The sequence below is a fragment of the Pinus tabuliformis genome, chromosome 1_1, assembly GCF_031772625.1.
Source record: "Pinus tabuliformis cultivar Carrire ecotype Pingquan chromosome 1_1, CPIR1, whole genome shotgun sequence".
NCBI lineage: Eukaryota > Viridiplantae > Streptophyta > Pinopsida > Pinales > Pinaceae > Pinus > Pinus tabuliformis.
The window spans coordinates 853784641-853802271 of NC_142297.1; the positions used below are offsets into that span (position 1 = coordinate 853784641).

The window sequence follows — 17631 nt, forward strand, 5'->3', positions numbered from 1 at the left end:
GTGTCCTTGTTTATACTAGTCATACCACACCGAATAAGGTTGAATTGTCATTCGCATTTTGGGATGGGGTTTACTTGTAATTTAATCTTGAAGTTGACTTATCAAGGTAATGTCATTCAAGAATCCCTAGCAGCTAGAAGTTGCTTTGATTTCACTTTGAAATAATTAATGTAATCACAATATTTCATCAGATGTCTATTGGTATAAGTTTGTATCTCTTCCTTTAATTCATTGTGTGTGTTAGATTGTCTTGATTATTTGAATGTTGAAGAATTTGCAAGTTGGTCCTTTTGTTTGAACATTATGTAATATATCATATTGTTGGGGTTGAATAGAACAAGTTAAGTGACATTACTTTACAACATTGTGAATTAATTACAATGAACTGAGACAACGACTATCATTTTCAAGCATTATGGATTCTCTAAGGCCATTGGTAAAATCTCCATCCATGCAACCCATATATGGCATGGATTCATCACTCTCATAAGTGATACATGGTATCAAGAACATGATTTATCTTGATAGGTGTTTGGTTTGCAAGCTCAAACTTTAATGGTGTTCCTTTTCTCATTGCTTGCAATCTCTTCCCTTAAAACCAATTTTTATGCTTCCATGGGAACCGATGTAGTAATATGCTCATCCTCCCTTGACTTCAAGAACTCCACTTTAATGATGAGCTCCATAATATTTTTTCTCATTGATCCCTTGTTTATTTTCAGCTCTGCAACATTGACCTTCCCTTGCATTGACATCAATGAAAACTCTTGAACATGAATACGCAAAATATTTATTCATTATGTTATTCCTTGTTTCCAATTGATTGCATAAATTATGCATATGAATGCTTAATACATGCATTTAGGCATTGGCATCAAGGTATGATCATTCTTTGTATATTTGTAATTGTTGCATTCATTGTTTATTTGCATTATACATGCATTTATAATATTACTAAAGTTATAAGCTAGTGTGGCTCCATTACTCCCCATCAAATAGGTTTAGGAGGGTGGAACATATTTTATAAAAGTTAGGAACTCATTAGAGAAGTTAATCAAAGCATGAATAAAATGTTACCTTTGTATTTTTTAAGTTATTAATCATTAACACAAAGCACACATGACAATGTCCTATTGGTGTGGTTTATAGAGGTGCATCATTGAGGGGACCTCTATAACTCACAATAACTTGGATTGTCAAACAATTCTCATATTGACAATTAGGGTCGAATCTCAAGAGAACTTGCAAATCATATTAAAATGGAGTAGAGGCCACAAGAGTAAGGAACATGGCACTCTCCCATTTATATGAATTTCAAATCTACACATCATGGAGAGGGGGTCCTTTGAATGCATAAAGAGGTTGATGTAGAAAATCCTGTAGATTCATAAGCTCATGCAATTTACTAAAGCACAAGACAAGAATCTACTTCTACTTTCATTCAGTGGAAGCCAATAGATCGATGAAAACAATAATCGACAAGAGGAAGATAATCAAATACACATGACACAATAAATATTTGGGGAAAGCCATAACTCAAAACCCTGTAACGATCCAAAGTAAATATAAAATTAATTTTCCTATTTAAAACCATAAACAAACAAATAAGCTATATACCTATATTACCTGATCAATGTTTTCCAGCCGACAACAAGGTTTTGGGGATGACTCTCCACCCAACCGTAGGCTCAATTGTGCAATGGTTTGTTACAACTAGCCACACCCGAGCCCTCGATCAACGTACTACTGCCAGTGACTCCTATGTCTTAGAACACCATTCTCCCAAGAAAATGAAAGATAGAATCTTGGAATGATGGAATGCAGGAATGCCTCTCATCTTCCTCACCATCTATTAAATAGAACAAACATTGGAAGGGGAACCACATGCACACACTCCATGTGTCTACATGCAACTTTCTTTTGATTTTTAGCTTTCTTGTTTTATTTCTATTTATTCTTATTTAGAGCTTTAGCATGGTTATTACTATTTTTATTTTTATTATTTTTATTTATTTTCTTTGTATATATTTTTAATATCATTTATTATTTAACATTTATGATTTATTATTTATTATTATATTATTTTTTATTATTAAGGGGAGGGATATTACATACTCTCCCACTTTAAGGAACTTCGTCCCAAAGTTAAGTTGAATTATTTATTATTTATTATTTATTATTTTATTTACTTCATGTTGCCAACACCCTCTGCTAAACTAGTATAACCAGCAGGCATCGAAAGTCCCCAACACCCCGGGAAATCTCAAGGAATCTTTGTCCTTTTTCCCACTTGCGGCACTAGGCATAAGCCTGACCCGGTCTGTATCCTAGTCTAAGGCTAGCCCCAAGGCTCGCACCTAACTCAGACCTCATCTGCCCCAAGGCAGGCATCCGGTCCGGTACTCAATGACCCCAGGCATCTTGCAAGGCTGGCCCACTCCCTCCACAACTACTAAGGCACACAACCCCAGGCTTCGAAGTGCTTTACATACCTTCCAGACTTCGACATCCCAATCCAATAATAGGCACCTAGCCTAGAACATCAGTCACTTGGCCTCGTTAAGATGGTCCCATAGCCCTTCAAGAGCTACACAAGACAAAGGAACCACTGGCATATGTAGTGTTGATTGAGTTTGTCCCCAACCCATATGGTGTTACTTATTCTCCCTCGTGCGTATAGGCTCGCGCGAGATCATCAAATAAACTGACCCTCTTGGCCCATTTGTGGACCCCTGTCAATCATCGCACCTCAACATGCAACCAATGCATTAGCTATACCATCATAGTATCACAAAAAAATAATCCACATGCCAAGTCTTGCATGTCATCGTGAGAACATTCATCATTGTTAATCGCAACATTATGAATAATAACGAACTGCATGCTCATGCATGTCATAAATTTGTATGCAACTATCACATGCTTCACCTCATGAAATACCATCATAAGTTATTACATCAACATATTTGCATCAAAGACATATGATGACTTCACATAATAAATGAACCACATGTCAATAAACCTCATATTATAGCATCATAATTCCTATGCCACGTTATGCATATCATATTCCTCATGACCATACAACACTATTATCGTAACAATTAATTAAATATGTGCATCATTATCCTTATATCATCACCTTATCTCAACATTATAATGGACGATCCCATGTTGACATAATCGTTAACTGAAACCATAACTGAGATCATAGTGTATGATTTAGATATATCAATAAAATTTAAATAATAGGACAGAATTTAGACGTTTCACAAAAAAAATGTTCCCTTTACATGATCCTAATTTCATAGGAAAATTCATCATTATAATCCATTTACTTCCCTTGATCTTTGTGTCAAATCTTCATAAAAACTTTTAAAATCCATACTTTGTTTTGAGTACTACTACTACTTCAAATTTTTCTAAGGCTCTTGATAATTTTAACAACTAAGATCATTTAGTTTACTTATTTAAGGCTCACTTACCATCAAAGACAAAATAAAAACCATAATTCTATCATCTTAAAATACACTTTCTTATAATACTCATGGTTTTTGTCATAAATTGGACTAAAATGAACATGTACACCATAACTCTAATAATCTATCACTCCAGTGTTATTCACTAGATGTATGCCCCAAGGAAGCAATATGAGCTTTAATCGTCTTCTCTAATCTATGAAATTCCACATTAATGTTATTCAATGGGGCACCTCCCTTAGTTATCCATAATAGTTGACTGGGTAGGAGATTATTTCATTTATGCTTAGGTGCATCCTATTTTCCCCATTTTGTCTTTTTGTTACCATCGAGTGATGATTTGGTCTAGTTCCATCATACTTTCTATGGCTTCTTCAAACTGACTATCATTATTATCACAATCATTAAAGTCCATTCACCACTATTATAAATATTCCAAAACCTACCATCATGTTTTAGGATAAGCTATTGCATCTGTGGATTTCTTACCTTTGTTTATGTTACAAATAGGAATCTCATATTTGACTTGTGAACACACATTCAACTTTCCTTACAACCCATCCTTATTACCTTTCAACAAGTTCATTGTTTTCCCTTACTTCATAAGATAACATTTAGCTATGATACCATATGTAACAATCCAAAGTAAATATAAAATTAATTTTCCTAATTAAAACCATAAACAAACAAATAAGATATATACCTATATTACCTGATCAATGTCTGCCAGATGACAACAAGGTTTTGGGGACGACTCTCCACCCAACCGTAGGCTCAATTGTGCAATGGTTTGCTACAACTGGCCACCCCCGAGCCCTCAATCAACGTACTACTACCAGTGACTCCTAAGTCTTAGAATACCATTCTCCCAAGAAAATGAAAGATAGAATCTCGGAATGATGGAATGCATGAGTGTCTCTCATCTTCCTCACCATTTATTAAATAGAACAAACATTGGAAGGGGAACCACATGCACACACTCCATGTGTCTACATGCAACTTTCTTTTGATTTTTAGCTTTCTTGTTTTATTTCTATTTATTTTTATTTAGAGCTTTAGTATGGTTATTACTATTTTTATTTTTATTATTATTATTATTTATTTTCTTTGTATATATTTTTAATATCATTTATTATTTAACATTTATGATTTATTATTTTTAGTATTTATTATGAAGTGATTTATTTATTATTATTTATTATTTATATTATTTATTATTAAGGGGAGGGATATTACAAACCCCGCTACCTGTATTGCATATATCAAAAATCCAAGATGATAATACAATGTGTGTTCTCACAAGAACAATCCCAACACTCAGTAAAATCAAACTCCAACTCACAAGCAAACTCTTGGCCAACACTTAGCTAATTTTGCAGCTCTCCAAGTCCCTGCTTCCTTGCGCAATTCCTATGGCTGATCAACCCATATTAATGGGAGGCCAATGCATCCAAAACTACGCAATCCCTTCAAGGTTTAGTTCTTAATTGCATGCATGATCTATACAAATCAGTAAATCATATAACTGATAATACACTATCCCTGTACTCTAGTCTCAACTGGGTCTTTCTCAGAATTGACATGCATGAGTTTTCGATGAGGGAATCTTCAGTTAACTGGAGTAGCACTAGTTTGTGCATTAATGCACCAACTGGCTGTTAACTCACTAGTAGTTCCTCAAACAGTTTGGAACTAAATTGACTGAACTTAACTCAGTAAAATGAGTTATCTAATTACAACTCATAAATAAACTTATTTTGGACCCCTAAAACTTAGGAGAACATATACATGACTTCCAACTTGAAATTCCTAAGTTAGCTAAGTCAACTTAACTTAGTTAACTATTACAAGTTGCTATGAGAAAATAATGACAATTTTAATTCTCAATTTAATTCAAGGATAAATTAAACTAGAAATTTCTTGTTTCCATTTCTCAACACTCCCTCTCAACAAGAAAGGAATTATCAGCTACCCTGATCTTGTCTCTGTGAAACTCGAATTTACATCTTGACAATGCCTTTGTCAAAATGTCAACATCTTGCTCCTCCGTGGGAATGTACTCTAACAACATAATCTGCCTCAATACACAATCTCCGAGATGATGATATCATATATCAATATGCTTGGATCGATCATGAGAAACTGGATTTTCAGAGAGTTTGATACAACTCTGATTATCGTAGTAAATCACAGTTGGATCCATCTGCTGACCAAAAAAACCAACCAAGATCTTCCTCATCCAGATGGCCTTACATGTTGCCTGACTCGCAGCGATGCACTTTGCCTCGGCTGAACCAAGTGCAACTGATCTTTGTTTCCTACTGTACCAAGAAACTGCCGCTGACCTAATACTGAAGATCCCTCGTGATGTGTCTTCCCATCGGATGGACTCCCTGCCCAATCTGCATCGGTGAAGCCTTGGAGCTTCACTCCCTCTGTCTGTCTGTACCAGAATCCATACTGAGAAGTACCCCTGAAGTATCTCAATACATGCTTTGCCACCTTCCAATACAACTTGGTAGGCCTAACCATCACTTGACTAAGCTAGTTAACTGCATAACACATATCTGGTCGTGTGTTCACCAAGTACATGAGTGAACCCACAAGCTGCCTATAAACAATAGCTTCCACTACTTCCCCTGAACTAGCATCCTCCTTCCTCCAGTTACCTGTTAGAGGAGTCTCCATGGGTTTGTTGTTCTCCATGTGGAATCTCCTGAGTATCTCGTTGGCATACTTGCCCTGAGACACAAACAACTCCCCATCTCCCTGTCATACCTCCATGCCAAGAAAGTAATGCATGAGCCCCATGTCCTTCATCTCAAACTCTCTTGCAAGGTCCTCCTTGCAATATTTGATCAGCTGATCATCACCTGTCAGTATGAGATCATCAACATAAAGTACAATGATCAACATTTTACCTTCCACCACTATGTGGTACAAGTTCACATCTGCTTCACTCTTCATGAAGCCCAACTCGATGAAGTAGCTATTTATCTTGGTGTACCAAGCATGGGGTGCTTGCTTCAGCCCATACAATGCTCTCTTGAGCCAACACACATGCGACTCACGGTCAAAGGTTTCAAAACCTTCAGGCTGCTCTATGTACACCTCTTCCTCAATCATGCCATTAAGGAAGGTTGTCTTCACATCCATCTGATGGATCTTCCAACCCATCTGTGCTGATAGTGCCAATATAGATTTGATTGATGAGTACCTTGCAACATGAGCAAAGGTCTCATCATAGTCAATCCCCTCTATCTGTGAAAAGCCATGAGCCACAAATCTAGCCTTATGCTACTCCACACTACCATATACAGCTTACTTTACCTTGTAAAGCCAACGGGAGCTCACCACTGATTTATCCTTCGGTCTCAGGACCATATCCCAAACACTGTTACAAACTATGGATTCATACTCCTCCACCATGGCATCAACCCAAACTGGCTGCTGCACTGCTTCCTTAAAGGAAGATGACTTTGTCACAACATATTCGCCCATAAGAGCCAGGTATCCAGTGTACCTCTCAGGTGACGTCCTCTACCTGCGTCGATAAGTGGGTGCTCCCACATTCTCCCGTGCATTATCCAACAATATTTCAGCCCCTCTGGTGTGCTTTCTTCCCCCTCTGGAAGACTATGACTGAGTGGATGTCTCCACTCTCGGATCCTCTACATGTGGCTGCTCCACATCAATATAAATCTCCTCAACCTTGGGAGCTAAAATCTCCTCATCTGCATGTAGTTCAATCTTCCTCTTAAGGAAAACTTGCATGGCCTTCTCCTCATCGAATCTGACATCCCTACGAACCACTGTCATCTAATTGGTCGGAAAGTACACCTGATATTTGTGAGGTGTATCAGTGTACCCCACAAATATCCCCAACTTTGTTGTCGACTCAAGCTTCTTTCGTGTATCTTTGGTCACATTTCAATATACTGATGACCCAAAAATCCTGAAGTGACCAACATCTGGCCTCTTACTGGAATAAGCCTCCTATGGTGTCTTCATCTCAAGTGTCTGATGTGGGCTACAATTTTGAACATAAACCATTGTGTTACATGCCTCAGCCCACAAGTATAGTGGTAGGCCCTGATCATGCAACATTTCCCTTGCAACCTCTAATACGCTTATGTTCTTCCTCTCAGCCACCCTACTTTGTCGAGGGTTATGGGTTGCCGTCAACTCCCATTTAATCCCTTCCGCTGCACAGAAGTTCTTAAACTCATTTGAGACACACTCACCACCATTATCACTCCGTAGAGCTTTAAACTTATTTCTCAACTCTTTCTCCACCAATGCTTTAAACTCACAGAACTTTGTGAAAGGCTGATCCTTTTTCTGCATGAAAAATATCTAGCATTTACGTGAATAGTCATCATCAAATATAACATAATACCTGTGTTTTGCCATGGATGCCATCGAGAATGATCCACACATCTAAATGGACTCTCTCTAAAATAAAATCTGCTCGACCGTCTTTGTCTCCAAAGAAAGACTTGGTGTATTTTCCCAAAGTACACCCCTTGCATGTATCAACTTGCTCAAGTGGCCTAATCGCTTGTGCCATAACTCACCAACATCTCGACTCTGCATCCTTTATGCTTTTGAGCTCAAAGCAACACACTCCTCTACCTCCAACTTATAGAGATTCTTCACACGAATCCCTATCTTCTTTACTTGACTCGTGGCACGTCTCGAAGTAACGCCTTTCCTTTCAAGAAGATCACATCATAGCCTCTATCCTTAAACATGGAATTGGATACCAAGTTCTTCTTCAGCTCAGGCACATACATAACATTCTTTAAGATGAGTGGAGCATCATGCTCCCTCTGAAAAGTAATTGTGCCCAATCCAGTAACATTATACTTCCCATTGTCACCCATCTTGATATGCATCTGGAGATCTTTCTCCTCTAGGTCACTGAATAACTCTTTGTCGCCAATCATGTGGAATGAAGATCCACAAACTAAGTACCATACACTTCCCATCATTGATGACACCATGCATGTAATGAGGGAAAATTCCAATTCAAATTGAGAGGCCAAAACCTCACCTGCCGCTCCTCCTGAGGACTTCTTCAATGGACAATCTGTAGTAAAATGGCCCAGCTCATGACAATGAAAGCACTTAACTTTCGTCATGTCTTTCTTCTTACCTCCATGATAAGAATCCGATTTGGAATGGGAAGATTTCCCTTTCCCTTTCTTCGCCTTAATCACTAAGGCACAATTCTCTTCATCATCAGTCTTTGATGAAGAGCCATCCTTGGTGTTCCTCTTGATCTCCTCCTGCATCAAATCCGACCACATTCGTTCCCAATCTGGCAGCTTCTCCCAACCATTGACAGAGTCCTGATAACTATGCCAACTCTTTGGGAGTCCTAGAAGAGCAAGACTCACCATATCCTCCTCGGCAACCGTGATTCCAACACTTCCAAGTTCATCACGACACTGAGTGAACTTGGTCAAGTATTTGGAAATAGTCTCACCTTTCTCCATTTTGATTTTTCGAAGTTTGTCCTTCAGTGCCAATTTCCTTTGGTCATTGTTGTTTTGATACAAGTTCGTCAATGTTTTCCACATAGCATACAAAGTTTCCTTGCCATGGAGACTCGAGACAATGTGGTCTCGAACTCCCTCAAGGATTATCCACCTCACCTTTGCCACACACTTCTTCCATTCGGGTAAGTTTTGTGCATCTGATGCTACTGGCTTAGGAACTTCTTGATCAATGAATTCCTTCAAGCCATTATCTTCTAACACAACTTCCATCATGTCCCTCCAGGCTATAAATTCGAGTTGCCTTCCAAGGCATACTCGAGCCGCAAACCGTAGAACGCCATCTGCCGATCTTGAAGTATGAAATGAAAATTCGAATTTCACCTGTAACCCTAAACTCAAAACTTCAAAATATCCTCTAGTATAATGTTGTCAGCTCCGATACCATGTAGAAAATTTCTACAAATCTAGCTCTAATACCATGTAGAAAATCCTGTAGATTGACAAGCTCACACAATTTACTAAAGCACAGGACAACAATCTACTTCTACTTTCATTCAGCGGAAGCCAATAGATCGATGAAAATAATAATCGACAAGAGGAAGATAATTAAATACACATAACACAATAAATATGTGGGGAAATACACAACTCAAAACCTCACTATCTGTATTGTATATATCAGAAATCCAAGATGATAATACAATGCTTGTTCTCACAAGAACAATCCCAACGCTCAGTAAAATCAATCTCCAACTCAAAAGCAAATTCTTGGCCAACACTTAGCCAATTCTGCAGCTCTCCAAGACCCTATTTCCTTGCACAATTCCTATGGCTGATAAACCCATATTAATGGGAGGCCAATGCATTCAAAACTGCGCAATCCCTTCAAGGTTTAGTTCTTGATTGCATGCATGATCTATACAACTCAGTAAATCATACAACTGATAGTACATTGTCCCAACACTCTAGTCTCAACTGGGTCTTTCTCAAAATCGTCATGCATGAGTTTCTGATATGGGAATCTTTAGTTAACTAGAGTAACACTAGTTATGCATTAGTGCACCAACTAACTGTTAACTCACTATTTGTTCCTCAAACAATTTGGAACTAATTTAACTGAACTTAACTTAGTAAACTGAGTTATCTAATTACAACTCATAAATAAACTTATTTTGGACCCCTAAAACTTAGGAGAACATATACATGACTTCCAACTCGAAATTCCTAAGTTAACTAAGTCAACTTAACTTAGTTAACTATTACAAGTTGCTATGAGAAAATAATTACAATTTTATTTCTCAATTTAATTCAAGGGAAAATTAAACTGGAATTTCTTGTTGCCATTTCTCAACAGTTGACCCCCTACTGATACTAAGATCACTAGAGGGGAAATGGATTTGAGGATGTATGTGTGAGAGAGTTAAGACCTCTGAGGGTTAAAAGGAGGGGAAATCTAGAACGTTGATTTGGCTAAGATCAACAGAAGGGAGTAGAGCATGAGATATTGACTTAACCATTTTTAGTCATGTTAAAGGAGACACATTGAACCTCTTTATTAATGTAGGCTATAAAGTTGCACATTACAATGGAGGGGATCTTATGACCCACAAATTTCATTCCTTGATCATATTTATGATCCACAATTGGGAATGCAATTGTTGTGATGATGATTGAAACTTATCTTAGAGGAGTGGGCTCAACATTCAATTAGATGTTGCCACACGGTAGGCCCAAAATGCACATTACAACCCAAAGGGCACACAAAAGTTTATTATCGTGGGAAAATGAATTAAAGAGCAATGGGAAAGCTAGATTGACTAGCAAATCCTGCATGATGGATTTTACATGCGAGTCTTGGTGATGCACATATAGGAAAAATATCATATATGTCAATAACAATATTATATTGGTTCAAATACACGATAATGAATAAGGTCCATTCTCTTTACAGAAATTGAGTTTACTCTTGGGGACATAATGAAATGAATCTTATAGGAAGCCGTGAAAGCAATAAGCATGTAAAGTGAGACTTGATAGTGGTGATCAACATCGACAACTAAATCTATTACTTTATACAATACTAGCAAACAATAATTTTCATGACAAAATTTTATCTTATAAAATATACATTTACCGAAATAATATGTCATATAATGGTAATAAATTACAATACAATAAATATTATACTTTATAATACAATTTTGGAAAACAAAATATTAAAAAAAACCACAATAATAATAATATATATAAAAAAACTAACCTAACTTTATTTTAGTTTATAATATTATAATCATTTAAAATTATTCCTTAAATAATACACCTAGAGGACAAATGAAAGGAATGTAAGGAGTCATAATAGTAATAAACATGTAAAGTGAGATTCCAAAAATAATCAACATTAACAAGAAAATCTATTTCTTTATACAAAACTAACCAAAAAAAAAGGTTTTTTCATGAAAAAGATACATCTTATATATATATATATATAATTAATAATAATTAAAGAAAAAAATTAAAAAAACAACTATATTAATAATAAACATATAAATTACAAATAACATTATTATATATCATAAAATTCTAATCATTTATGGGTAAAAAAATTTCAAAAAATCTTGTAGATGCAGTGTTTGAATCATGTTTTTGATGGTAGAAATGGATTGAGCACCATCAAAAATGTCTAAGGCACCTAAAATTATGAATTTTGACAGCTTTTACTTAGATTTACAAAAATCCCTGCCGAATTTTTTAAAAATATAACCAAAATTTCCATAACTTTCAAGGCAAAAAAACATAATTTTTAAACTACGACTATTGTTATAAAAAAAACATAATTTTTATACTACGATTATCAATGAAACATCCTTAACAATACTCTTATTCACTACTAACTTAAAATCCTATTACATTAATTAATCCTTCTTTAAAAATTAATTCAACTATAATTAATTTCAATTTTAAATTTTATTTTATTTAGTTATTTGTTAAATAAAATATCTATTCATTTAATTTTCACTTTAATATATATATATATAAACTTTTAAAATTAATATTCTATATAACTTGAAAATTTATATCATCTAATTGATTACTACTAAATTTAACAAAATATTTTATGAATTTGAAAGGATTGAGTTCCTAAATGTTCCATCAATTTGGAAAAAACTTAGGTTACAAAATTCATTATAAGTTATATAAATAAACAAAATTCATTATCAGCTATATAAATACTAATTCTTTCTGGACTCTCCATCATCCATTTTGGTGGGTCCCAGTGATCTTTTTGACCATCCACTTTGGCTGCCACACACGTTTTTAAATCATGGAAAGGTGTTGATAATATTGTTGATAAAAATGTCCGACCATCCATTTTCGCTGCCACACAAGTTTTTAAATCATGGAAGAGTGTTGAGAATATTGTGGATAAAAATCTTGAGCACAAACTCCGATGAGCTGAACCGTTGAGCACAAACTCCGATGAGCTGACGTGTACTTTGTTACACATCGTTTTCATTTAGTTTAAAATTATTAATAGCTTCTTAATGTTTAACAAAATCGTTTTTATTATCTTGAAAAATTATCAAGTTGTAATAAATTACGTATGGAGAATATCCTTTACAAGTTATTTTTTTATAAAAATTCTTCACCATCCACTTCCATTTCCCACACGTATGGAGAATATCCTTGACAAAGACTTTGTTGAAATTCACTGATTATGTAAGGAAATTTTAATGCGCTGACGTTTGCATCAGTTACCAATAGTTTTCATTCCATTTAAAAAGTATGAAAAAAGTTTTCAAAAAGTATGAAAAAGCTTTATAAATATTGAAAACTTTTAACCAGATCATTTTTATTATCAACTGAAAAAGCATTTACAACTGCCGAATAAAAGTTGTAATTTAACTTAGTATAATGTGGGTCCAAGAGAGTCGATCGGCTGTCGTTGGTTTCAAAATAGAACCCAATATGATATTTACGCCGTAAGGCGTTTCCATTTGAAATCAACTTTGCTTTTGGGTTACGTGTTGCTTCTCGGTGTGGAGGCATTGCACTTGCCCTCGCTGTACATATCTTCCAGGTCGAATTTTACAAGCACACAAATTCCGTGGACTCACAGAAGATGAAGCCGAAGCTGAAAATTCAAGATTCTGGCAACAATACCAAAGGTTCAACAATATCGTGTAAGACAGCCACAATTTCTGAGCAAAACAATGAAGGAATTGGCCATTTTGAAACCAGGGAACATTGCCCAACAGAAGATTCTCGAGGATGGCACCCTCTTTCCCATGGTTCTGCTGCCTCCAGATGAAAACCCCTCAATTGGGTCCCTTGTCAACGCCATCCAACAGAACAGGGAATGGATTCACAATCAACTGAATCGCGCTGGAGCGTTGCTGTTTAGAGGGTTTCCAGTGAGAAGTGCATCCGATTTCAACACAGTTGTTGAAGCATTTGGATGGGAAGAACAGCCATATCTGGGCTTAGCTTCAAGGACCAGGGTTGAAGGAAGGGTTTACACAGCAAACGAAGCTCCAGGAACATTGCCCAACAGAAGATTCTCGAGGATGGCACCCTCTTTCCCATGGTTCTGCTGCCTCCAGATGAAAACCCCTCAATTGGGTCCCTTGTCAACGCCATCCAACAGAACAGGGAATGGATTCACAATCAACTGAATCGCGCTGGAGCGTTGCTGTTTAGAGGGTTTCCAGTGAGAAGTGCATCCGATTTCAACACAGTTGTTGAAGCATTTGGATGGGAAGAACAACCATATCTGGGCTTAGCTTCAAGGACCAGGGTTGAAGGAAGGGTTTACACAGCAAACGAAGCTCCAGGAACATTGCCCAACAGAAGATTCTCGAGGATGGCACCCTCTTCCCCATGGTTCTGCTACCTCCAGATGAAAACCCCTCAATTGGGTCCCTTGTCAACGCCATCCAACAGAACAGGGAATGGATTCACAATCAACTGAATCGCGCTGGAGCGTTGTTGTTTAGAGGGTTTCCAGTGAGAAGTGCATCCTATTTCAACACAGTTGTTGAAGCATTTGGATGGGAAGAACAGCCATATCTGGGCTTAGCTTCAAGGCCCAGGGTTGAAGGAAGGGTTTACACAGCAAACGAAGCTCCTCTGGATCAGCACATCAAATTCCATCATCAGATGGCTATGGTAAGCCGATCCTCTAAGCATTCCAGACTACAGTTTCCTTTTCTTCTTTCTTTCTCTTCAAACTTATTCCTATTAGGTTTTTTTTTTCTTGACCATCAATGTTCTGGGTATTTTTTTTGCTGTGCAGTTTCCTGTGTTTCCAAGCAAAATATTGTTCTTCTGTGAGATTGCACCTCCGGAGGGAGGGCAGACAGCAATCCTGTTGAGCCATAAGCTCACCCAACGAATGGAACAGAGGTACCCAGAACTTGTAAAAATTATGGAGCAGGGGTTGATCTATTCTTACAGCATTCCTCAGGAAGACGATCCTCAATCCTTTTTTAAAGGGCTGGCAATCCCGTTACCAAACCAGCAACAAGCAGGAAGCAGAAAATAGGTAAGAATAAAATGACAAGTTACATGTAGCATCTATCCATTTTCATTTTTATCTTTTAACTCAGATTTAAAGATGGGAAAATTCTTGATTTTCATAGATAAGGAGTGGAGAAATAAAAAATCTGTGTTACTTTTTTTTAGCTATTTAAACTTGAGATAAATTTATATTTTTGGGTGCAGATGAGGCTGTAATATTTTTTCACACATTTATAGATCACTTCTACCCAGGAACAGTTCAGATTTAAAATGCAATTACCATTTTCAATAATCAAATTGTTCTGAAATAAATTGAAATTGATGATCATGTGGTAAGGTTGTTGCTTCCAGGCTTATAAAGTCAGGTGTTCCAGTGTCCAAAATAACTTGGGCAGATGATGGCACAATGTTTTTTGAATTGGGACCTATTGTTTCTATAAAACCTGTTGATGGAGATGCAGACAATAGGAAAGCATGGTTCAACCCTTCAGCACTTCCAGAGATAGTCCCAATGCTTGCAGATGGTTCCCTCTTTCCTGATGAGGCAATTGAATCATACCTCCAGATAATTAAAGAAGAGTGTGTGGACATCACCTGGGAAGTTGGTGATGTTCTGGTGCTGGACAATATGGAACAGAGGTACCCAGAACTTGTAAAAATTATGGAGCAGGGGTTGATCTATTCTTACAGCATTCCTCAGGAAGACGATCCTCAATCCTTTTTAAAGGGCTGGCAATCCCGTTACCAAAGCAGGAAGCAAAAAATAGGTAAGAATAAAATGACAAGTTACATGTAGCATCTATCCATTTTCATTTTTATCTTTTAACTCAGATTTAAAGATGGGAAAATTCTTGATTTTCATAGATAAGGAGTGGAGAAAAAGAAATCTGTGTTACTTTTTTTTAGCTATTTAAACTTGAGATAAATTTATATTTTTGGGTGAAGATGAGGCTGTAATATTTTTTCACACATTTATAGATCACTTCTACCCAGGAACAGTTCAGATTTAAAATGCAATTACCATTTTCAATAATCAAATTGTTCTGAAATAAATTGAAATTGATGATCATGTGGTAAGGTTGTTGCCTCCAGGCTTATAAAGTCAGGTGTTCCAGTGTCCAAAATAACTTGGGCAGATGATGGCACAATGTTTTTTGAATTGGGACCTATTGTTTCTATAAAACCTGTTGATGGAGATGCAGACAATAGGAAAGCATGGTTCAACCCTTCAGCACTTCCAGAGATAGTCCCAATGCTTGCAGATGGTTCCCTCTTTCCTGATGAGGCAATTGAATCATACCTCCAGATAACTAAAGAAGAGTGTGTGGACATCACCTGGGAAGTTGGTGATGTTCTGGTGCTGGACAATCGCTTTGTGCAGCATGCGAGAAGGCCTTCAACCCCACCTAGAAGGCTACTCGCTGCCTTCTGCAAATAGTATGGGTGTTGTTGGATCAACTGTCAAGCATTTGCTGTAGTATTTCTTTCCATTATTAAGCATTGATGTTGTTGGCAAATAATCTGAGAGGTTAACCTCTTACTGCCCGTACTGGAAATATGCAAATAGATCTTTCAGGGTTTATTCCTGAAAAATTTGTACTTGGGCTTAAAACCAAAGGTCGTTTAATAATCGTTTGCCAAAGAGTTTTTACAAATGCTCTGGACGGGGCAGTTAGCCCTTCCAGATTAGAATAGAAAGGTTACAATGGAGCCATTGATATATTGGTTATATAAGTTTGTGATATAAGTGATGTCCTACATATATGCTAGGTTATTTTTGCTAGATTATTTTCTTAATTACGCCGTAAGGCGTTTCCATTTGAAATCAACTTTGCTTTTGGGTTACGTGTACATGTCTTAGCCTTTGATTTTAAATGTTAGACGATGAAAATGATCTTAACCATCCAAAGTATCAGTAACTTTGTTATGATAGGGTTTCATGTTTGGATATATAATTTATGGTCTGTGTCTCAAGCATAATGTCACTATAGAAAATTTGGTTTTCTAGCCTTTTAGTGACCTTTGTATTTGAACTGTGTTCTTGACATGTGATACACCGATATATGCCATATTGGTCTACAAAGGGGTTGGAGAGGAGTGTTTTAAAGCAACAGGTTTCAAATTATAAAAAAATTCAGTTCAGTTGTCAAGCGATCATTCTGATTAGGCCTCCTTTACTTCTGGTGGCATTGCGCCTACCTGAATGGACTTGAAGGCAATGCCTTGGACACTGAGTCATGTTAACATGCTTGTCTGTGGTGCATTCTTTGGTATCATTCTTAGATATGGTGCAGGGAAAGATGTTGAAATGCCTTGTCCCATAATCTTTCTCCAAGTTTCATCATGTAGTTAATGTATTTTTGTGTAATTAATTAACGCTGTGCATCAACGAGTGTATTAACTCAAGTTGTTTTATCTTTTCATTTACGTAAGTGTACCTACCCTTTCTCCGTGGATGTGATTTGTAGATTCAGCATTGTTCTTCTCAGAGTAACAAACGTCTCTGTGAGATTTTGAGCCAAAGGTTTCTTGTGGCTCATTTTGAATAAGTTAAAGATAGGGGTAGAGAAATGGAAGGAGGGCCTTGGTTGTCTGATGCAGCCTGTGTCTTTCTAACTCCTTGGGTCTTGGAATTCAATCCAACATTCATGACAATCTTATCAGTGCATGTCTAGGTCAGACTTCCAGATTTCACATTGAATCCTGAAAAGAATTGGTCATAGAAAAGAAAAAATTGTCAAGTTTTTTAATATGTTTATCAATTTCACAAAAGGAAGAAGATGGATTTTTTCTGGGATCAAGAGTGTGTAGAATTGGATCTAAGTAAAGGATGGTCACATAGGGTCATCCATGGATATGATAGAATGGGGTGATCTTTTCTTTTCCTTTTTTTTTACCATGGTGAATTGGTAACTGTTGGAATACTTTTGGTAAGTTCCAGGGTGACTGCCAGGATGATTGCAAGAGTAAGAGTATATCCAACAACCTACAAGCTAGATATACCAAAAACTTATGACTTAGTTAAAGCTGACTCCCCAGATGTCCTAACCACACTGGAATGGAATCTATTCAAGGAGCCGCATTACAATAAGCCAAACATATCTCTTAAAATTGAATCCAGATAAATAGAA

General features: G+C 36.7%; 1 protein-coding gene and 1 pseudogene across 50 annotated transcripts in view; both read left to right on the forward strand.

Moving 5' to 3' along the window:
* Positions 1 to 17631, forward strand: part of LOC149216957 (chromatin-remodeling ATPase INO80-like) — a 228672-nt gene that overhangs the window by 104418 nt on the left and 106623 nt on the right. The gene's annotated exons all lie outside the window — the stretch shown is intronic.
* Positions 13160 to 16196, forward strand: LOC149216959 (clavaminate synthase-like protein At3g21360; annotated as a pseudogene). Its single transcript, XR_016251161.1, has 4 exons — positions 13160 to 13288; positions 13875 to 14149; positions 14277 to 14525; positions 15593 to 16196. The product of XR_016251161.1 is annotated as a clavaminate synthase-like protein At3g21360 (transcript).